At 45.7% G+C, this 22,644-nt stretch overlaps 1 protein-coding gene across 2 annotated transcripts in view; it reads right to left on the reverse strand.

Annotated features, from left to right (window-relative positions):
• Window positions 1-22,644, reverse strand: part of LOC117346482 (alpha-1,4-N-acetylglucosaminyltransferase-like) — a 152,087-nt gene that overhangs the window by 87,389 nt on the left and 42,054 nt on the right. Inside the window, exon 1 of one of the 2 annotated variants that reach the window (XM_033916152.1) lies at window positions 19,518-19,925. The exons of the other annotated variant lie outside the window; for it this stretch is intronic. The gene's annotated coding sequence lies outside the window, so the exon portion shown is untranslated. Of the gene's footprint in view, window positions 1-19,517; window positions 19,926-22,644 lie in introns of those variants that run through there. 2 annotated transcript variants of the gene reach the window in all.

A 22,644-nucleotide genomic window follows, 5' to 3' on the forward strand; every position in this document is an offset into this window, starting at 1 on the left:
ATGTTCTTGAAAAAGAGTACATGTCTGGGGAAACCCAGATGTCTGGTAACCTTACGGTGGACCATCAGGTTTTACAGCTAGCCCAGTGGAGGCCTGCACTGGGGGGGGAGGAGGGACAGGGTCCAGAGACTGGCAGGGCTGGAAGGAGAGGGGACAGAGTGCAAAGCCTGGCTGGGCAGGCAGGAAGGGGGGCTGAGTGCAAGGACAGGCAGGACAGGGGAGGGAGTAAGGGAGGGGCTGGGTGCATAGCCTGACAGGGCATGGAGGGAGGGAGGCTGGGTGCAGCGATTGGCAGGGAGGGAGGAGAACAGGGTGCAGAGCCTGACAGGGCAAGAGTGGAGATGAATGCAGAGCCTGGCAGGGCAGGGGAGGGAGTGAGGGAGGGGGCTCGGTGCAGAGACTGGTAGGGAGGGAGGAGAACAGGGTGCAGAGCCTGACAGGGCAAGGGCGGGGATGAATGAAGAGCCTGGCAGGGGAGGGGAGGGAGGGAGCGAGGGGCTGGGTGCAGAGTAGAGATCTGCACAGGAACAGAGATTGCAGGAATCCTGTGGGAACCCACAGGGATCCCCTCCATAAGAACATAAGCAATGCCTCCGCTGCGGTCCATCGTGCCCAGCAGTCCGCTCACGCGGCGGCCCAACAGGTCCAGGACCTGTGCAGTAATCCTCTATCTATACCCTTCTATCCCCTTTTCCAGCAGGAAATTGTCCAATCCTTTCTTAAACCCCAGTACCGTACTCTGCCCTATTATGTCCTCTGGAAGCACATTTCAGGTGTCCACCACATGGGAAAAGAAGAACTTCCTAGCATTTGTTTTGAATCTGTCCCCTTTCAACTTTTCCGAATGCCCTCTTGTTCTTTTATTTTTTTGAAAGTTTGAAGAATCTGTCCCTCTCTACTCTTTCTATGCCCTTCATGATCTTGTAAGTCTCTATCATATCCCTTCTAAGTCTCCTCTTCTCCAGGGAAAAGAGACCCAGTTTCTCCAATCTCTCAGCGTATGAAAGGTTTTCCATCCCTTTTATCAGACGTGTCACTCTCCTCTGAACCCTCTCGAGTAACACCATATCCTTCTTAAGGTACGGTGACCAATATTGGATGAGGTACTCCAGATGCGGACGCACCATTGCCCGATACAACGGCAGGTTAACTTCTTTTGTTCTAGTTGTAATACCCTTCTTGATTATACCTAGCATTCTATTCGCTCTCTTAGCAGCCGCTGCGCACTGTGCCATCGGCTTCATTGTCATGTCCACCATTACCCGCAAGTCCCTTTCTTGGGTACTCTCATTCAATAACATCCCTCCCATCGTATAGTTGTACCTCGGGTTTCTGCTTCCCACATGCATTTCTCAATGCTGAACTTCATCTACCATCTCGTCGCCCATTCCCCTAGTTTGTTCAAGTCCCTTTGCAATTCTTCGCTGTCTTCTTTAGTCCGAGCTCCACTAAATAGTTTGGTGCGTCTGCAAATTTTATCTCACACTTCGTTCCTGTTTCTAGATCATTTATGAATATATTAAATAGCAGCGGCCCGAGCACCGAGCCCTGCGGAACACCACTCGTGACCCTCCTCCAGTCCGAGCAGTGGCCCTTCACTCCTACCCTCTGTTTCCTACTCGCCAACCAGTTTCTGATCCATCTATGTATGTCTTCGTCCACCCCATGGTTCTTCAGTTTCCGGAGTAAACATTCATGAGGCACCTTGTCAAAGGCTTTTTGGAAATCTAGGTATATGATGTCTATGGGGTCTCCTCTGTCCATCCGTTTGTTAATTCCTTCGAAGAAGTGCAATAAGTTAGTTAGGCACGATCTCCCCCTGCAGAAACCATGTTGGCTGGTTATCAGAAGTTTGTTTCTTTCAAAATGTTTATCAATGTTTTCTTTTATCAGTACTTCCGCCATTTTCCCCGGAACCGAGGTCAGACTCACCGGTCTGTAGTTTCCCGGGTCACCTCTTGATCCCTTTTTAAAGATGGCGTAACGTTGGCTATCTTCTAATCCTCCGGGATCACGCCTGTTTTCAGAGATAGGTTGCAAATTTGCTGCAGTAGTCCCGCTATCTCCTCCTTTAATTCCTTTAGAACCCTTGGATGGATTCCGTCCGGACTCGGGGATTTGTCAGTTTTTAGTTTTTCTATCTGCCTGCGCACATCTTCAAGGCTCACTTCCGTGGATGTTAATTTTTCTGCTTGATTTTCATTGAAGAATTGCTCAGGTTCCAGTATGTTGGTTGTGTCTTCGTTTGTAAATACAGACGAAAAGAACATATTAAGTCTTTCCGCGACTTCTTTCTCCTCCTTAACCACTCCCTTCCTGTCTCCATCGTCCAGCGGTCCCATCTCCTCCCTAGCCAGCTGCTTCCCTTTAACATATCTAAAGAACGGTTTGAAATTTCGTGCTTCCCTGGCTAGCCTTTCTTCATACTCTCTTTTGGCTTTTCGAACCACACAGTGACATTCTTTTTGATACTTCCTGTGCTCTTTCCAGGTCCCCTCAGTTTTGTCCTTTTTCCATTTCCTGAATGAATTTTTCTTATTGCCTATCACTTCCTTCACTATTTTAGTTATCCATGCCGGGTCTTTTGTTCGACTCTTTTTGCACCTCTTTCTGAATCTGGGGATATACAGATTTTGCGCCTCGCTCACCGTGTCCTTGAAAAAACACCAGGCATGTTGTATCGTTTTGACATTTTTTGGAAGTGTTCCTAAGTTTCTTACTTACCATTTCCCTCATTGTTTCATAGTTTCCTTTCCTGAAGTTAAAAGTTGTCGCTATGGTTCTCTTTCCTTTTGGTTTTCCTACCTCAACCTTGAACTTGATCATATTATGATCACTGTTTCCCAATGGTCCTACTACTTCCACTTCCTTTACAGGTCCCCTTAACCCATTTAGAATTAGATCCAGAGTGGCATTTCCTCTTGTCGGTTCTCTAACAAGCTGCTCATGAAGCAATCTTGTGTAGCCTCCAGGAATTCTGTCTCCCTAGCGCATCTTGAGCTTCCAAGACTCCAGTCTATCCCGGGGTAGTTGAAGTCTCCCATAATAACCGTGTTACCGCTTTTGCATTCGTGCTTCATCTCGGCTTCCATTTCTTCATCGATATCTCCGGTTTGCCCGGGTGAACGACAGTATAGGCCCATATTTATTTCAGGACCTTTCCTACCCGGTATTTTAACCCATAGCAATTCCAGCTTGTTGGTCGTCTCTGCTGTGTCCATTCTTGTCGATTGTATGCTTTCTTTTATGTATAGGGCTATTCCACCTTCTTTCTGTCCTGACCTATCCTGGTGATAGAGCTTGTACCCCGGTAGTACTGTATCCCATTTGCTTTCCTCATTCCACCATGTTTCAGAGATTCCAATGATGTCTATGTCTTCTGCATTGGCCATGGCTTCTAATTCCCCCATTTTGTTTCTTAGGCTCCTTGCATTAGTATATATGCAATTTAGATCCTGGTATTTTGTTGTCTTCATTTCCTTTCCCTGTGCTTCAATCTTTAGTGTTCAGGTCTATGGAATTTCCACGGGGATCCCCTCAGGTCTACGGGACACCCACGGGGTTCCCCCCATGCTCACGGGACTCCCACCGGGATGGAACTGGGGTTCCCGAGGCCTGGTAAGCGAATTAGTAGAAGATAGACAAAAGCAGAAACTGGGACCAAGATGATGGAAAAACAAAATGTCCCACCAGCTACAGCAAGGGAGATGTTTATTTTGAGAGGGGCTGAGCTCAAAGTGGGAGGCCCAGACCTCTCTCATGGTTATGCCACCAAATGTGTTTAGTACAAAATGAAGTACTTGCTGAGTTTGTTTTGGGGTTTCCAGTTCAATTTTGGAACAGTTTTCTTATGCAGCCATTGTCCTGAAAAGTGCCTCTCATCAATGATAAGATACCCTGTACCAGGCTGGGGATTTTGTAACAACCACTACTACTATAGCGCTGAAAGGTTTACACAGCACTGTACATTGGCATTTAATAGAGGGTCCATGCTCAGAAGAGCTTGCATGATAAGTTACCCTGTTCCAGGCTAGGGATTTAGGAACAACCACTACTACTATTTATCACTTCTGTAGTGCTGAAAGGCTTATGCAGCACTGTACATTGACATTAATAGAGGGTCCCTGCTCAGAAGAGCTTACATGATAAGTTACCCTGTTCCAGGCTGGGGATTTTGTAACAACCACTACTGCAATAGCGCTGAAAGGCTTACGCAGCACTTTACATTGGCATTTAATAGAGGGTCCCTGCTCAGAAGAGTTTACAATCTCACTTGGACAGACAGACATCACATAAGGGTTGCAGCCACCTGGGACTGAGCCACGTCCCCGCCGATCTCCCTGGCTTAGCAGCGTCCATGTAAGTGCTGCAAAAAGCCTTCTCTCTTCTCCCTGTCACTATTTGTTTTTCTTTCTAATGTACTGTTTTTTGTAGAAGACATCTAAGTTGCAATGGGGGAAGAAAAACTTTTGCTGCCTGTCTCCCCCCCCTAGGTTACTTGAATGATACTCCGTGCTGCATTTTGCTATACTTTTTATCACTTCTGTAGTGCTGAAAGGCTTATGCAGCACTTTACATTGGCATTTAATAGAGAGTTCACGTTCTCTCGAGAGAACGTGAACTCTCAGGCCTTGAGCATGCGCACATGCTCAAGGCCCAGCACAGGAAGCAGATCTTCGGGCACCGGCAGGACATGCTGGTGCCGATGCGGAGGCTACACTGAAGTAAGAAGAGGGTTCGGGTGGGTTGGGGAACTTCAGGTCACGGCGGGGGGGGGTGCCCGATGGCGGCGGGGGGGAATGCCGGATCGCGGGGGGGGGGGGGGGGAGGGCCGGTTCGCGGGGGGGCCTTCGGGGGGAGCAATGCTGGTTCTTGTGGGGGGGTGGGGGGGAGCAGCGCTGCTGGCCTCGGGGGGGGGAGGGGGGAACCTATCTAAGCGAGTTTCCATTATTTCCTATGGGGAAACTCACTTTGATAAACAAGCATTTTGGATTATGAGCATGCTCTTGGAACGGATTATGCTCGTAATCCAAGGTACCACTGTACCGGCTATACCGGTTTACAACTTACTTCGTCAAGACAGAGAGGGCAAGTTAGGAGGAGGGGTAGCGCTATACACTAGGGAGGACATTAAAACTACGAGAATCACGGAGGTCAAGTACTCCGGGGAATCCCTCTAGGTAAACCTAGCCAGAGGCAAAGAAAAGTGTCTATATCTTGGAGTAATATACAGACCACCAAGACAGCTGGAAAACAAAGACATAGAATTAATCCATGACATAGAGAATATCACTTTAAGGGGGGACACTGTACTGCTAGGGGACTTCAACATGCCAGATGTGAACGGACACGTATCAGAACTTTAGTAAGTGTCCTTAGGCATATGTTGTTTAAAGATGCAAAGGTAGGCCCTGTTTATCTTTCCCTTCTTTGAAGACAGGTAATGTTTAAACAGAGATAATGTGAAGTGAATTCAATTGTTTTGTTAAGCCGTATTTACAGACAGCTTTAGTTAAGAAGCTCTGCTGGTCAAGGCTTTTTCTGACCCTCTGTGGACTTCAATCTCTAGATAGGAAAAATGCTGATGTGTTTAAAGTTTCATGTGACCTTACGTCACATGCTGACACATGCTGGCAAACCTGATTCGTATAAATATGTGAAACTCATAATAAAAGACGGACATATTTGAAAGATGGTTTCTGGTCTTTAAGATGTGTCCCCAGGTACCTGACTTACATATGACAGAGACAGAGAAAGTATGGGGCAGGAATTGGGACCTGAATCCTTTTCAGTTGGGGGCACGTCCGCGATGGGCAGATGATATCACCAATATTTTGTGAGTATTTCTGAATTTTTTCTGTTCTTTAATACTCACTGGGTAGTGGTGACCTGTACCCAACCCCTTATTTTAAGTTCAAGCTTTGGGTTCTCTTATGGAGTTTTTTTGGGAAAAATCTCGGGGTACTTTCGGTAAGCACCCCTCATATATATAAGCAGCTGCCATTCTTTCGGAAAGAATGAAATTATTTATAGAACCCCCCTGCCCACTCTGTCATTTGTAAGGTTAAAACTTTTATAGAGTATAAGATTTTATTGTCTCTTATTACTGTACCTCGCTTATAAGGTAAGATAAGCGAATATTTTTGCATTGTTATATGGGTTTTGTAATGAGTCATAAAGGCACTTACTCCTAGACAAATGAGACTTGTACGGCTGTGTGTGTGTATGACATTTTTCCTTCAGCTCCCATCTTTCTGTGTCACCAATGTTTACTACTGAGGTAGGACATGCTGTTATGTGGAATGAATTGAATGCGCTGTTTGAACCAGTCTAAGATCTTTCCCTTGTAGTTAAAAAAAGAAAAAAGAAAAAGAAAAAATTCCGTTTTAGAGGTTTTCTTTCTTGTGCAGAGCAAAGCTAATCTGTTCTTTGCTTTCATTATCAGGGTCTGTGCATGAATGTTTTTGTCCCTTCCCCCAGACTTCTCTGTTTGGGCTTCCACTGACCCCCTATAGTGCTTCTTTGAAGTTACTCATTCTTGGTTTTATAAAGCAGTAAGGTGAGATTCCACTGCTCGTCTCTTGACTTTTCTCCGGCATTATCAAAACCACCATCTCTTCTTATAATACGCCCATCGCTCTTGTTGCCAAAGCTGATGGCATTCCCTGTTTCGTCCTAGATTTTCGGGCTGTTAATGTTTTGGTAATTCTCATTGCCCTTATGTTTCTTCCACCATTCCACCGGCAGCCAATGATTTTTTTCTGTCATTGTCCTAAAGAATGTTTTATTTTTAGTCCCTTTGGTGAGGCTGCCTTCACCTTTAAGCAACAGTATACCTAGTGTGGAATGTCCTTCGGGCTATTCTACAAAGTCATGCACTGCCCCTCATGGTCCTATTCTTATTTTGTACAACTTTTTGTGTTCCATAATTCAGGAGACCTGTCAGGCTGATAGGTTGTACCTTTTATAATGATTGTCTGTGTGTGGTCACAAGGTGTCATGAAATAAACTGCACTGGTGTACATCTGAAGTGAAATACCTGGGTTTTGTCCTGTCTCATGGTCAGAGGAAAATCTGCACTTTCTGCATTGCTGCTGTTCTGGGTCTGCCCCCGCCCAGCTAACAAGAAAGACATGCTTACTTTTCTTGCTATGATTGGTCACTGCCGCCAATGGATCTCTGCTTGTTCCTTCTATGACCAGATTTTGAGACAGACCCTGGTTTCTGAAATGACTGCTCTTATCAGATGGACTTATGAAATGTTGGACATTTAAGATGTGCTTTGGTTTCTAGCTCAAGTTTGGGTTTCCCTGCTTATGCCCACATGTTTTATCTCTTTGTTTGGGACTATTGTAACACCATGAAGGGAGAACATGGCGGTAAATTACGCTCTGTTGCCTTTTTTTATAGTCACTCCTGTTCAAGTTCCCTGGCTGCTTGTGCTATGGTGGTAGAGATGGTTACTTCTCTGACCCTAGGTCACCCCATTACCCTTCACACTTTTCACGATGTCCAAGCCCTTCTTTTAAATAGGCTTCTGGGTCTCAAGGGTGAACAGGATTCTCTTCCTCTCTTTTTTCACAGCTTCCTCTGAATTTGATGCCTGGCGTTTGGCAGGTGCCCAAAGCCGCCCTTTTGGACGGACTTTGGTGCAAAGAGGGGAAACCCTGGATACCAGCTGCTAGCTCTCCCTTATTCATTGCCCAATATCATGGTATTGGTTATCGTAGTGCTCGCTCGACATTTTAACTTCTTGCTAGTGACATCTTCATTCTTGACCTTTTGCTCCTTGATACATATATATATAGCTCGATAATTACAGCTGGCACGGTTGTGAATTGAAAATAAATTGGAAAATACAATTCCTTTCTAGTGTTTTAGCTGAAATTAGGATGTTGCTAATTTAAAATGTTTTTTCCGGATTTATACATAGCCATCCCAGATCCATTTTGGCACAGATATTTCTAATGTTTTCCACGGGTCCTCTTTATCACTGCAGAGATAGAGACGCTCCAAAGAGACATTAGCTTTATGCCTTTTTTCAAATATGAGATGGTTATGATATACATTATTTGTTGTTTTGGTTTTTTTTTATATCAATGTGTTTATTTGCAGAGTTAAATTCAGCCCTGCACACTTGACAGATGGAGAAATAGCTCCACGCTTAAAACTTTATGTTTTGTCTGTGTCATGTCTACTTGTCTTAGTTTAGTGGGTGCCCCAGGATACATAATATTGGCCATTTCTAGAGCTCTTTTTCCACTTCTTACTAGCCTAACTGCGCAATGTTCTTTTACTTTTAGCTTTTATATTCTGAATATAGTTTAGTTAGGGGTTATAAGAAAAAGCTTTATTTTATGCAGCGTTTATTTCGTGGTGTTCCCTACATATGATCCATACATTTCTGAATACATTCAGTACATCAGTATGGTCTCTCTGAGGTGCATAATAAGTTATATGCAGCACACAAAAACATATCTTTTTGGCTTGTTCAATTAAGAACCTTAAGTAAGTGAGTATTGTCTCTCTTTTGCCATGGCTATGCTAAGTGAATGAATTGGTATTGTTGCATGTTGCCACGTTCAGTGCAGGCAACATGGTTTCTCTTGTTTTCTATCTCTTATTTGGATCACATTGGAGTACAGCTGCTGAATGATATTTGGAATGCTTTTCAAGCATTTCTTTTCAAGTATCTCTTTCTGTATGCACAGACATCTGGCTGTTCTCCCTTTGAGGTTCTCACGGGATGACCTTTCCCCGCCCCATGGGTAGATTTTCCCTTGATACAGGAGGAATACGTCCAAAAGCTAATTGAAATATTAGGGCTTGTTCAAAGAAACGTGTCTTGCACTTCTCCTTTCTCTCCACAGATTCCTACCCATTTTTTCCAGCCTGGTGATTATCCAGCAGCTTTCCAAGGATCGGAAGCAGACGGATTTCCCCTTTGGCCTTCCCACTACTGTGATCGCTGTGACCAGGCCCGCTGCACTCACTGAGGAGTTTCCTGTTTGGATCCACGCAAGTCGCTTGAAGAGGGTTAACCTAAAACCCCAGAAGCAAGTCTTCCCTGCGCAGATTTCACCTCCTCCAGTGGAACAACATAATGATCTCATTGCAGCATTCTACCAACTTTATCATTCTCTTACTGGCACCGCTGCTGCTAGTTTTTCTCCCTGTATGGATCATTTCTAACTGGGTCTACAGGGATGATGTGTTCTGGGTCCACGACACTTTCTGCCCATACCCATCTGTAAATGGCACTCCTACTGTAAACAGCACCCCCGACACCTCTTTGCGAACATGACGTCAAGCTGGACTACTCCCTCGCAAAGGCTGTCCTTCAATTGGAATCCAGAAAAGACCGATAGTATGCTACCCTTTGGTATAATTCCAGCAGTGTGCAAGTTGCCACCTTCTCCTTTGAGTATTGTGACATTGTGGACTGTTCATCAATTGATATCCCAAAGCTGTGCCATTGGTCCTCAGAGATTCCTAAAACTAAGGACATATATATGTATATGTTACTGACTCACGTTGAGGGGTTAAGTGTGCATTCTGGGGAGTGGTAGGGTGGAATATTAATACTGACTGGGCTTATAAACTAGAAAATACCCTGAAAAACAGTGGACCAAAATGGTAAATCACTGCTTACTTGTATGACCCTTCATAAGGTTGGACACTGTTATAGGAAAAGTGTTCCTGTACAAATTATTAAGCTTTCTCTTACTATTGACAACCCTAGACCTACTGATGAAGGTATGTACATTATGGACATGTGGTTTAAGGGTGGGTCTAGCTATCATCAGTTTTCTTACGGGATCTATCTACCTCCACTCATCCTCTCCCGCCATTTTGTGGGGGCCCCAAAAAATACTAACCCACTGGCCCCTACATTCAATAAACTTACTGACATGATGGCTATTGCCAATCCCACTTTTGAAGATATTGTGGCTGTTAAGGTAGGGTTTTCAGAACGTAACCTTTGGTTAGAATGGATGAAATTCACTGCTGATCAACATAATAAGAGTAATTGTTACATATGTGCTCAAGCTAGACCCCATCTAGGAACCGTACATCTGGACCTCCCTCCTGGTATCCAACCATGCCTTTTTGGGTTATTTACCATTTACCAGTATCTCCTCTAATTTTACCTATCCTCTTTGTGCACTGCAGTGTTCTAAATACCCTTTGTTGCCAGGACAGCAAAAGCTTGATATTGCCGTTATCATCTATAAGGGCAATTACATATGTCATGTTTCTAATCTGACACAGAGTAGTTTTGTAGGTAATTTACCCCCAGGTTATTGTTCTGTCTTGGCTCATAGGTATGCCCCATTGTTGCTGCATCAGATTTGATATTTACTGGCTTTATGGAGACTTTTGGCTCCCTGTTAAGCTACCCAGCCAGTGGATAGGCCAGTGCACTTTAGTTAAGGTTACTATGCTTCTGCATATTGTTTCTGAAAGGCATCCTTCCTATTCACATGGTTTTTCCTTTTATTTGTCTTGATATAAATCTGATCACATGTATACATAGATGCTATAGGGGTCCCAAGAGGGGTCCCAGATGAATTTAAGGCCCGAGCTCAGGTTAAGGCTGGGTTTGAGTTCCTTATTCCCTTTATTACTATTAATAAGAATGTTGATCGGATTAGTTAAAATTATTATAATCAGCAACGCTTTGTGAACTATTCTAGGAACGCCTTGCAAAGTATTACTGATCAATTAGGCTCCACTTCTCAGATGGTTCTCAAAATCATATGGCCCTAGATATGATTCTAGCTGAGAATTCTGAAAAATTCTCCTCAGTACTTTAAGCTGTTGTACTTTTCTTTTTGACAATATAGGTCCTCCTATGGACATTCAGAAATTAGCAGACCTCTTTGCTGAGTTCAAATGTAACTCTGATTTATCTAATTCTTGGGATCAGCACTTTAGTTGAATGCATAATCTCTTATTATTTGCACTCTTGTCTTGACTGCTCATGTACTGTGTTATTCGTATTACAGCTCCTAAAAGACCCCTCCTTGAGAGACATACCTAGGGTATCACTCCCTTCCAGCTCATGCTGTGTATTTGTGACGTCATTTACATGACGTAAGAGGGGAATTGAACGGACACGTATCAGAACTTTAGTAAGTGTCCTTAGGCATATGTTGTTTAAAGATGCAAAGGTAGGCCCTGTTTATCTTTCCCTTCTTTGAAGACAGGTAATGTTTAAACAGAGATAATGTGAAGTGAATTCAATTGTTTTGTTAAGCCGTATTTACAGACAGCTTTAGTTAAGAAGCTCTGCTGGTCAAGGCTTTTTCTGACCCTCTGTGGACTTCAATCTCTAGATAGGAAAAATGCTGATGTGTTTAAAGTTTCATGTGACATTACGTCACATGCTGACACATGCTGGCAAACCTGATTCGTATAAATATGTGAAACTCATAATAAAAGACGGACATATTTGAAAGATGGTTTCTGGTCTTTAAGATGTGTCCCCAGGTACCTGACTTACATATGACAGAGACAGAGAAAGTATGGGGCAGGAATTGGGACCTGAATCCTTTTCAAGATGCAGATTGGAACACGCTCACAGCGACAACCAGCGCCAGCAGAAGGCTATTATCCACCATTAAAGGAGCACAACTCAAACAACTGGTATTGGAGCCCACTAGGGCACAGGCGATATTGGACCTGGTACTCACCAACGGAGAAAGCGTATCGGAGGTCTCGGTAGGCGATAAGTTAGCCTCCAGTGACTACAACATGGTATGGTTCAACCTCAAGAAAGATTTCACTAGATCAAGCATGACAACAAGAGTACTCAACTTTCGAGGCGCTGACTTCAAACGCATGGGAGATTTCGTCCATCACGCACTACAAATCCAAGCTGTGGCCAATAATGTTGAGGATATGTGGTCAACCTTGAAATCTACCTTACATGTAGCAACGAACCGATACATAAAATCAGCAAGCAAACGGCGAAGAAACAATAGACCCCAATGGTTCACCGCAGAGATCTCAGATCTCGTTAAAGAAAAGAAATTAGCATTCATTTCCTACAAACATTCAGAGACAAGGGAGGCTAAATTGGAATACATGGCCAAATCTACAGCAGTGAAAGCGGCAGTCAGAGAGGCCAAGCATCAAGCTGAGGTAAACCTAGCAAGGAACATCAAGAAGGGCGACAAATCCTTCTTCAGGTATATTAGTGACAGAAAAAGAAACATTGATGGGATAGTGCGCCTTAGGAAATCAGATGGGAAGTATGTAGAATCAGATTCAGACAAAGCCGAACTACTAAATGAATATTTCTGCTCGGTCTTCACCTGCGAGGCACCGGGGTCCGGTCCACAGTTTCAGGCAAAGCAAAGTTCAGAAGACCTGTTTCGGGATTTTGAGTTTACTTCCGGAGACGTCTACGACGAATTATCAAGACTCAAGGTGAACAAAGCAATGGGGCTGGACAATCTACATCCCAGGGTGCTCAGTGAGCTCAGGGACGTCCTAGCGGAACCGTTATCAGTACTCTTCAATCTGTCCCTGAGCACGGGAATAGTGCCCTTGGACTGGAAAACAGCTAACGTCGTTCCTCTGCACAAAAAAGGGTTGCAGGACAGAGGCTGCGAATTACAGACCGGTGAGTCTCACATCGGTAGTGAGTAAACTCATAGAAACACTCATCAAACGCAAATTAGACATGATACTAGACGAAGAGGAACTACGCAATCCCCACCAACATGGATTCACCAAGGGTAGGTCCTGTCAATCCAATCTCATCAGTTTCTTTGACTGGGTAACAAGGAAACTAGATATGGGAGAATCCCTGGACGTCGTGTACTTGGACTTCAGCAAAGCCTTTGATAGCGTCCCCCACCGCAGGCTATTGAGCAAGATGAAATCGATGGGATTAGGTGAAACACTTACAGAATGGGTCCACGATTGGCTGAGTGGTAGACTTCAGAGGGTGGTGGTTAATGGTACCATCTCTCAAACGTCGGAGGTGACCAGTGAGGTGCCGCAGGGCTCGGTCTTGGGCCCGATCCTTTTCAACATATTCATAAGAGACATGACTCAGGGGCTTCAAGGTAAAATAGCATTATTCGCCAATGATGCCAAACTATGTAACATTGTGAGTAACAGCAGTCTGTCCGACAGCATGACGCAAGACCTGCTTTTATTGGAACTTTGGTCCTCGACCTGCCAGCTTAACTTCAACGCTAACAAATGCAAGGTCATGCACCTGGGCAACAATAATCCGTGCAAAACGTACACATTAAATGGTGAAACCTTAGCAAGGACTACAGCAGAACGGGATTTGGGGGTGATCATCAGTGAAGACATGAAAACGGCCAATCAAGTGGAGAAGGCTTCATCCAGGGCTAGGCAAATGCTGGGTTGTATCCGGAGAAGCTTTGTTAGTCGGAAGCCCGACGTCCTAATGCCCTTGTACAGAACCATGGTGAGGCCTCATCTGGAGTACTGCGTACAATTCTAGAGGCCACATTACCGTAAAGATGTGCTGAGAGTCGAGTCAGTACAGCGAATGGCCACCAGGATGGTCTCGGGGCTCAAAGATCTATACTCTTTTGAAGAACATAGGGATAGAAGAGACACGATTGAGACGTTTAAGTATGTCACTGGTCGTATCGAGGTAGAAGATGATATTTTCCTTCTTAAAGGACCCTCGGCCACAAGAGGACACCCGCTGAAAATAAAGGGCGGGAAGTTTCATGGCGACACCAGGAAATACTTCTTCACCGAAAGAGTGGTTGACAGCTGGAATAAGCTCCCAGTGCAGGTGATCGAGGCCAGCAGCGTGCCGGATTTTAAGAACAGATGGGATGCTCATGTCGGATCTCTACGAGGGAAAGGTCATTAGAGAGCGATTAAATAGGGGGGTGGGTCAATGGTGTGGGCAGAGTCGATGGGCTTTGGCCTTTTTCTGCCGTCACTTTCTATGTTTCTATGTTACCTACAAATACAAAATGTGGCCCTGCAAAGGGTTTGAGTTTGAGACCACTGCTCTAGAGCACAGTTCTTCAACTGCCGGTCCGCAGAAAATTTCTGCCGGTCCGCGTAGGGCCAGCGAGATCTACAAATTAAATTTCCTGTCGGGCATCTGTTCCCCTTTCCCTTCCAGGGCCAGCGTTAAGATCAGCTGTGGTACTGCTACAAACGGCCGGCAAGAAGAAAGACAGAAGCCGCGGGACTTTTGCTCTTGCCTGCATCGCTATAGGCTCTGCTGAACTTGATCCCGCCCCCTTCTGAAGTGACTTCCTGTTTTTGAGGGGCAGGATTGAGACCGGCAGAGCTTGTAGCGAATAGCAATTCAGGCAAGAGGAAAGGTCCCGCGGCTTCTGACTTCATTCTAGCTGTCTGATGTAGCGGGACCATAATTGAAGGTAGGGTAGGGTTTGTCTTTGTTTTTGCTGCCAAGTTTAGCAGGACCGGGGTCGAAGGCAGGGCTAATAGCAATCGAGTGCTGGAAGAGTGGATTGGGGCCAGCAGCCAAGGGAGGAAATAAGAGATGCTGGATTATGAGGAGAGGGAAAAATGTGATATAGGTGTTGTTGGAAGGGGATGGTAGACCCAGGAGGGGGGATTGGTGTGACAGAAGGAAGATGGTGGATCCCCTTGGGGGAGGATAGTTATTGGAACTAGGTGGGAATTGGAAGAATAGGGACACAAAGATAGATGCTGGACCTTGCAGGGGGCAGAGAGACATGGAAAATGCTGAACATGAGGATGGAGTATAAAGACAGAAGTCAGATATTGGACATGGGTAGAGGCAGTAGCGTACTAAGGGGGGGCGGGGGGGAGCGGTCCGCCCCGGATGCCAGCCCTGAGGGGGGTGTTCCCGGCCTTACCGTTCAGTGCCCCCCACCCCCGAAGGACCGCTCGCCCCCCTGGCCTCTCTGCACCACCTATGAAGCAGCCCACAGCGGGATCGCGATGTCGGCAATCCCTGAGCTGCTTCGGCGCTGCTTCCTGCACCGCGGTCCTGCCCCTCCCCTCCTCTGACGTCAGAGAAGGGGCGGGACCGCGGAGGAGGAAGCAGCTCCGAAACAGCGAAGGGATCGCTGACATCGCGATCCCACTGCGGGCTGATTCAGGTGGTGCAGGGAAGCCAGGGGGGGCGAGCGGTCCTTCGGGAGGGGGGACTGAACTCAAGGCCGGGAGCACCCCCTCAGGGCCTGATTCAGATGGTGCAGGGAGGCCAGGGGGGGCGAGCGGTCCTTCGGGGTGGGGGCAGGCAGGCAGGCCTTCAAGGGGGAGGGAGCGGTGACAGGCAGGCAGGCCTTCAGGGGGGGACAGGCAGACAGGCAGGCCTTCAAAGAGGGTGCAAGCATTCAAGGGGGTGCAGGCCTTCGGAGGGGGGTGCAGGCCTTCGTGGGGGGCTGCAGGCCTTCGGGGGGGAGTGCAGGCCTTCAGGGGTGGGATGCAGATCTTTAAGGGGGGGACAGGCCTTCAAGGAGGGGATAGGCCTTCAAGGGGATCAGGCAGGCAGGCCTTCAGGGGGGGACAGGCAGGCAGGCAGGCCTTCAAGGGGGGTGCAGGCCTTCGGAGGGGGGGTGCAGGCCTTCGGAGGGGGGGTGCAGGCCTTCGGGGGGAGTGCAGGCCTTCGGGGGGGAGTGCAGGCCTTCAGGGGTGGGATGCAGACCTTTAAGGGGGGACAGGCCTTCAGGGAGGGGGGCCCTGGTGTAGAAATACACAGAGGGAATGAGGGGGTTCAAAGAGACGCGCATATGCCGAACTTTGGGTGGGAAGAAATAATGGGTCTGAAAATAGAGAAGAGGGAGAGATGATGGACCATAATTTTTAGAGAGGGAAGGAACAGAAAGGGAGAGAAGTTGGACACAAGGGATGGTGTGGAGGGGGGATAGAGATACTGGATAGGAGGGTAGTTGGGAAAAGAAAGGGAGAGATGGTGGACCCTGGGGTGGTGGGGAAGGAGGGAGAGATGCTGGATGAAAGTGTAGTTAAGAAAAGATAGATCGGTGGAGGGAGACAAAAAAGGATAGATGCCAGACCTCCTGGGGAGGGAAGGGAAACGGAGAGGACAGAGATGGCAGATGGATGGTTAGCATGCAGAAAGAAGGAAGAAGGAGACCCTGGCAAGCAAGTTATCAGAAGACAACCAGAGCCTTGGACCAACAAGATTTGATAAATAACCAGACAACAAAAGGTAGAAAAACGAATTTTATTTTCTGTTTTGTGATTACAATATGTCAGATTTGAAATGTGTATCCTGCCAGAGCTGGTGTTAGACCGCAAAAGTGAGCTAGGATTTAACAGAGAGGAAAAGTCCTTTTTGTTTCTTTATTTTATTTACACCACAGCGCCAGTGTGGTTAGGAGAAGCCAAAGGGGGGTGAAAAAGCTATACAATAAACCAACCAGGATGTTTTAAAAAAAACAAACAAACACCCAATTGGGCAGGAAAGTTGAATCGAAAAACCAATTCAATAGGCTGAATCGAATCGAAAATTTTTTTTTTTCTTGAATTGGGTAGCACTAGTTTGCACTACTGTCTTAGACTTTAGGACCTGGGATTGGAGAGAGATGGCATCCTCGGTACTTTATAATGCAAGTGAAACGAGGATTTGGTCAGACTTTTGAAGGGTCTGCAGAAGAAAAATATTGTAAAGGCCGGGGACATGAGACAGCAGGAAACGGGAACTTTTCTTCCTTCTATTTTTGTGAATGGCAAGGCTGAGGATGTCAGAGAGTTCAATTAAAATATGTGCTTTATAAGAAAATATAATAATGTGTTTTATAAAGTTTATAAGCATTGCTGGCCTACCCGTTGAGGTGTTCCTAATGGTGGTGGTGGTGGCGGCAGCGTGTCAATGTGTTGAGAGGAAGAGGTGGTCTGGGAAATTCTGCTGAGCAAACTCTGGGCCCATTTCCACCCCACAGTTAGTCCACTCCACTCAACTGGTTCACACACTGAGTGGGTCTTTGGGTGTTGTGCCTAGGTAGTTGTTTTGGGATCTCTTCCAGTGGTTTATCAGTATCTCCTTGTGATCCAAGGAAGGAAACTTTGTTAACCTTAGCATTGACCTTCAGAATATGTTTGTAACAGCGCTGCTTGTGTGGCATTAGACTATGTAGTGATCGAAAGAAAAAAACAGACCTTTGCACATTTTTGTACTATATGGTGGGTGTATGAGGAGATTCACATTTCCTGCACAGCTAAGTCCTTGTGAAGTTACCTTGTTCTTTCTGTATTTGACATCTAGCAAGGTCTCTGTTTGGAAGGAAAGAACTAAGCTTAAAAATGAAGTGGCCAGAAGTTATGGTAAAAGCAGATAGCATTGCTGATTTTAAGAAAGGTTTGGACAAATTCCTAGAGGAAAAGTCCATAGTCTGTTATTAAGACATGGAGGAAGTGTCTGCTTGCCCTGGATCGGTGGCATGGAATGTTGCTACTCTTTGGGTTTTGACCAGGTACTAATGACCTGGATTGGTTACCATGAGAATGGGCTACTGGGCATGATGGACCATTGGTCTGACCCAGTTAGGCTATTCTTATGTTATGTTCTCATCTGTAGGGGCCTTTGTTTTCACTTCTTATTTTAATGTATTTTTTTTCTGGGAACTTATCAGTATTTTTTATAATGGGAACAAAAATGGAAGAGAATTAATGTGTGTGGGGAATGGGGGGGGTAACTAATTTCTTCAGCTAAATAATTCAATCCACCTCAACCAGACATAGGAGAACTCACGCACCATTCACACACCCTCCAACCAAAATCATCAAAAGAAAAAAAAACTGTTCGACAACCTCCTAACACTCGACTCTACAACCTATTGACCTCGACCACAGACTACAAAACCTTCAAAAAAGAAATAAAAACCCTTCTATTCAAAAACACATAAAACTGAACTAACACAATCAGAACTGTCCCAAGCATCACCTGCAACTACTCCATATGTACTTCTGATGTCATGACAATTCAGACATAATTTATGTTATGTTTGGATTAATGGTTACTTATATGAGGTTCAATAAAAGAAAATTTTCAGTGCCTGTTTCTATTATGACCATTTATTTTTCATGGTTATTACAAAAAATATTTTTTTACATGGGGGGAGGGTGTCAAAAAATGATGGGCCCCGGGTGCCACATACCCTAGGTACACCACTGGGTAGAGGGAGTAGGGAGACAGAGGAGATATGCTGGACATGGTGAAGGGGGAATAGGGAGACAAGGAGAAGATGCTGAATAAGGAATGGAGGGAGTAGGGTGATGGAAGGTATCTGCTGGATTAAGATGGGGAAAAGAGGGGAGGCACTGGATGGGGAAAGATGGTGGGTTGGCTGGATGGCTCAGCAACGGGAAGATAAAAAGAACACAGGAAGATGCTGGACATGGAGGTTGTAGGGTGAAGGAAAGAAGCAGACTTGACTGAGTAGGACTTGACGGAGTAGGTGGGACATGCTGGACACAGGGTGGATACAGTAAGAAGAAAAAGGAGGTTCTGGATATTGGAATAATAGGTAGAAGACAGGAAGGGACAGAAGTGGCAGATAGATTGAAGACCTTGGAAATAAATTTAAGAAAAGACAGAAGAAAGCAGAACAAAATGGGCAGATAATAAAGATAGAAAAAAATAATTTTATTTCTATTTTGTCATTAGAATATATCAGATTTGAACTATATATCCTGCTAGAGACATAACTGGGGACTGCAAAGCCCAGGCAGTGATTCTTTAGCTTCCAGCACTCCCCTAACACTATTCCTGTCATGTATGACTGCAGTATTCTGTTAGCATGATATTTCTGTGTAACATTCTGTAATAATTTGGCTTGTTCAGTTTTCTTGATAGTGGAGGGGATATATGTGAAGAGGAGGGAAAGGGAAACAAGGGTTTTGTTGGTCCTTGCTCTGTATATTTGTATTTATAAAATGACAATTGTACAGAATATTGTTTCTTTTTATACTTTAATAAAATATGTTCAATATAAAATCATAACTGAGGCTTGTGCAGATGGGATCAGATGGTTTGCGGGGACCGAACTCGCGGAGATGGGGTGAAAATGTTTTATTAAATTTCAGTCTTAGTAGTTTGCCGGTCCACAAAATAATTCTTTTATTTCCGCTGGTCCATAGGTGTAAAAAGGTTTAAGAACACTGCTCTAGAGTATAGTGTATGTGATGCAGGCTCCCTTCCACCATGATCAGGTAGCCCTCCAGGGTCACCAAGTGTCCCTCTACAGCTTATCGGTGAACTGTTAGCTCACCCTGGGTGGCCGCCTAGAGCCCAGAAATCTGGGTCTGAAGTCTATGGAACCAGCTTTCCATCCCACCTACCTCCTCCAGTCCAGCATCAACAGAGCCTTCCTCAGAGGTCTCTCAAGGAGGGGTTGTCCCTTAAGCAGACTCTCTGGAGGCTTGCTGGACTGTAGTAGGTAGGTTCTGAGGGGCAGGATGGGCTTCCCCCTCCAGATGGGGGTGCTGTTTTGACAGCCTTTTTTCACACTTCTATTTTTACTTTTTCTCCACTTGGTTGTTCTTACCCTATATGTTCCTTTCTTCACTATTAGTTTTGTAGTTCTTCCCCTCTCCTATTTCGTACCAGTCCAGTTTTGTATGTCTCTTTGAATTTGTCCATGTATGTTATTGTCCCCCTATTTTAGAGTTGTAATCGCTTAGAAATATTTGATAAGCATGTAAATCAAATTTGAAATAAAACTTGAAACTTGAAAACTTGCTCCTGTAGAGGGGACTGAGTGGACTCAGGCAGATGGGGCTGGCTGCTACCACCACAGCTGCTGTTGCTGTGGTGGTGGTGGTGGTGCAGGTGGGACTGGTACTGGTGGTATTGGTGCTGCTTGTGGTGGTGGGAGGGAGGTGTGAGCTTGATGGCCCTGCTCCTGCTGCTGGCCCACTTGCCTCTCCTTGCTGAGGCTGCTGTGTTCTGGTGGCTGTAAGTACACAACAGAAAAGTTGAGGGTCTGGTATTAATATACGTATGTGATACATCCTGAAAGATATCATCATTGGTGGTGGGAGTGCTTGTACAACACACCCTGCTTACAAATATGTTGGCTTACAAATATGTTGCTGACACTGACAGACACAACTCTGTGCATCTATTGATCTCATTAATGTATTCTCTGAATGCATGCTCAAGGAGAGGGGATCTTTGTAAGACTTTTTTCCTATTTCACTTGATATAATGCCCTTCAATATGATATCAGGTCCTGTCTGTGTGTCCAAATTACATGGTAAGCTCTTCTGAGCAGGGACCACCTTTTAAATGTTATGGGGGTAATAAAAAAAACAAACAAAAAAAACGTCTAAAAAGTGTCCTAAATGACTACTTGGACGATCAAAAAGCCTGATCATCCAAGTACCCAACCAAAGCTGGTTTTTAGACGTATCTAAAAACAGCTTAGGCCTTTCCCCTGCCTCTAGACGCACAGAGAGAAAAGAGGTGTGTTTAGAGGAGGGGAAAGGGCGGGCAGTGGGCGGGAGGTGGGCCGACCTACACCTAGGCGTACAACAGGTATAACCAAAACAGTTACAGGTTGCCTAGTCGGCACTTAGAACTTTTGCCTTAGACGTAGTCAAACCAGGTCTAAGTGCCGAAAAAGGGGCCGCTGACGCGATCAGTTCAGTGGCCCAGCAACCGACCTACCGCAACCATCGCGGCAGGAGAGATGCCTCATCTCCCCTACCGCGATGCCATCACTCGTCTACCCGAACTGCCGCGACCCGCGGCAGGAGAGATGCCCTATCTCTCCTGCCGCGGGTCGCAGCAGTTCCGGTAGAGGAGTGATGGCCTCGCGGTAGGGGAGATGAGGCGTCTCTCCTGCCGCGATGCATCACCCCCCACACACATACAACATCGGGGCAAGAGGGAGCCCAAGCCCTCTTGCCACGCCGACTCCCCAACTCCCCGCCGATATCGGGGCATGAGGGAGCCCAAGCCCACTTGCCCCAAGGCGATCGTGCCCCACCCCCGCCGAGAACAAGCAGGCCAGGAGGGAGCCGAAGCCCTCCTGGCCCTGGCGACCCCCCCCGCCGCTACTCGATTGGGCCAGGAGGGAGCCCAAATCCTCCTGGCCCTGGCGCCCCCCCCCCCCCGCTGCTACTCGATTGGGCCAGGAGGGAGGCCAAACCCTCCTGGCCCCGGCGACCCCCTACCCTCACCCCCCACTACATTACGGGTAGGAGGGATCCCAGGCCCTCCTGCCCTCGACGAACCCCCCTCCCCCCAATGTCCGCCCCCCCAGAACCCCCGATCGGCCCCCCCAGCCGACCTGCGACCCCCCCCGGCCGACCCGGACTGGCTCCTCCTTTGCCTAAAAGCCCTTCTGTTGGACGTTTGTGGCTTAGGCGTTTTTTTATTTCATTATGGCTGAAACGTGTAGACGTGGTGTGGGTGTACTTTTAGACGTAGTGATGATTGGGTGTTTAGGCAGAGGAAGGCCATAATCAAAACAAGGATGTTTGTTTTGGTTATGGACACTTTCCCTGCTTCTGGGTTGAACGTTTAAGGACTTAGGCCAAAAGGGGACTTAGACGCTTTTTTTGATTATACCCCTCTATATGTACAGCACTGCATATACTTCTCAGCACTATAGAAATGATAAACAGTAGTAGGCATTGTAGTGTTTTATCACATATGACAGGCATTTTGCCATATATGGGCCACAACCTCAATTGCCTTCCCAAGACTACTCTGTATTTGAGCAGCTCACTTGTCTTGCATGACTTTTTATTACAAAATATTGTGGCTAGAGAATGACACGGCGACAAAATTCATCACCATTCCCGTCCCCGCGGATAACCATCTTCATGTCATTCTTTAAGGAGAGAGGGAAGAATCAGAGTATGAATGGCCACAACCACTGACCCACAAGCTTTGCTTTGAAGAATGCTGGTGTAGAAGGATTGAGATTGAAATAGACACTAGAAAATGACATGGAATTATTTCCCGCGGTTATCCTCGGGGACGGGAACGGTGATGAATTTTGTCATTGTGTCAAACCTTTGCTTTATTTGAAGTTTCTGGGCAGTATGGGACATTCTGAAGGGCTGTGATGGTCCCATGTGCCACTATCGATTGGTCTGAGCACTTCATAAAAAATTAAAAATGTTTTTTTAAAAAAATCTTTATTCATTTTTTAAAAAACATAATATTACATAGAGATTTCTGGACCCCAGTTCAGTTACAAAAGTTGGATAGCTCTAAGTCTAATAGATGTTGCCATTTTCATCTCGAAGCAGGGACTTTAGATCATTTATTATTCTATTGTCCATTCATTTTGGCATTTTGGAAATCAAATTGGGGTCAAATAAATTGTTTATTAGAAAATCCGGTGGCATTGTCGTATGATACTGCAGTGTTTTTCAACCTTTTTTGGGCAAAGGCACACTTGTTTCATGAAAAAAATCACGAGGCACACCACCATTAGAAAATGTTAAAAAATTTAACTCTGTGCCTATATTGACTATATATAAAGTAATTCTCTTGAATAGGAATCAAATAAACACAAAGAAAGTATTTTATAATTACTTTATTATGAAAATTAAGTAAACAGAATAGTGAAAAATTAAAAAATACTTTATTCAGTGCGAAACCTGGGCCTGTTTGGCTGAACACAAAGCTGATATTCTGGCTGGAATCGAAGAAAG

This window comes from Geotrypetes seraphini, chromosome 1 (assembly GCF_902459505.1).
Source record: "Geotrypetes seraphini chromosome 1, aGeoSer1.1, whole genome shotgun sequence".
Classification (NCBI taxonomy): Eukaryota; Metazoa; Chordata; class Amphibia; order Gymnophiona; family Dermophiidae; genus Geotrypetes; species Geotrypetes seraphini.